Source organism: Herpailurus yagouaroundi, unplaced genomic scaffold (assembly GCF_014898765.1).
Source record: "Herpailurus yagouaroundi ecotype Mexico unplaced genomic scaffold, PumYag 160, whole genome shotgun sequence".
Classification (NCBI taxonomy): domain Eukaryota; kingdom Metazoa; phylum Chordata; class Mammalia; order Carnivora; family Felidae; genus Herpailurus; species Herpailurus yagouaroundi.
The window spans coordinates 35,257,692-35,258,958 of NW_024412401.1; positions in this window are offsets into that span (position 1 = coordinate 35,257,692).

Genomic DNA, 1,267 nt, shown 5'->3' on the forward strand with positions numbered 1-1,267 from the left:
CTAGCAGAAACAATTATTTCTCAGTTCCTTATATCAATCCCCGGTGAGTTCTGATTGAGTTCTGGTTGAGTCAGGATCCCATTTGAGAAGCAATCACTACCTCTAGTGATTATACCACTCTGCCTAATCAGCCAGCCTGTATTATGTGGGGAGGGGGAGTGGGGAAGGAGCCTGCATGGCGTCATTATTAACAGACTCAACAGAACCATGTGGATTTTCCCAAAGGAACCAGAAGAACTGGATGGGGAAAACACTAACTACCACAGTCTATTGCTAGACACAACAAAGAAAACTCAGTCTGGCCTCAGATACTGACCCACAACAATAAGTGCTTTGCAACAATGTTTTTCTGAGTTTTTTGGAGAAAACGCAATAAAAAATAAATCAGGTATGCAAAGGCCCCAAACTGATCTTCCCTGAAAATAACTCAAAAAGGAATTCTAAATAACTAAGAGATAAGAAAAATAAAGACAGCTAACGAACAATAAACGTAGGCTTAAAACCAGCAAAGTGAAACCAAAGCCTCACTTTTCTCACTATTCTAGATTTTTGGTTGAGAGAAAGTAGGTCCACAATGAGGTGAGAGAACAGGCATAGAACATGCAAGAGAGGGAGCAGGCTGAATAGGAGATTATGACAGACAGTGGGTTGTTGGAATATAAGATTTAAGAGATCAGCACGCTGTGTGTGATGGGGGAGGTAAGGTATAATTCTAGAAGCAGGTGCCTAAAAGTCGTTAGAGTTTAAAATGTCAAAGAACTTTGAAGATAGGGTTCTGGAACATTGTCGCGGCATGGTATTTACTCAGACACTGTAAGGACTGAGCCAAGGATCACATACACGGATAGGGGAAGGAGCAGTCATGGGCGACGTCAGCCGTCTGGAATTAGAGGGGGGCTTAGCTGGGTAGGATGAACTTGACCAAAGGGAAAATTTCCAATGGAACCAAGAGAGGAATGGGAATGGTGCAGAGGGATCGGGGAGGCCATTGTTCTGTGTAGTACCTGAAACTTAGATGAGGCTCTATAGCCTCCACTCACAAGGGCTGTGGGGAAGGCGGTATGTCCTCAAGTGAGCCTGATTTCAGTTAAAGCAGGAGGTGGGAGGATCCTTCAGAAAAGAGACCGAAGATAGCACAGGTAAGGTGTGGGAAAGGGAAAGGAATAGTGTGAACTTGGGTCAAGCAAGAGCACTTACACAACACCATCAGAATGCAAGAATGTAAATGATCAGGTGACAAGAAGAGTTTATATTTTGAGAGGTGGCC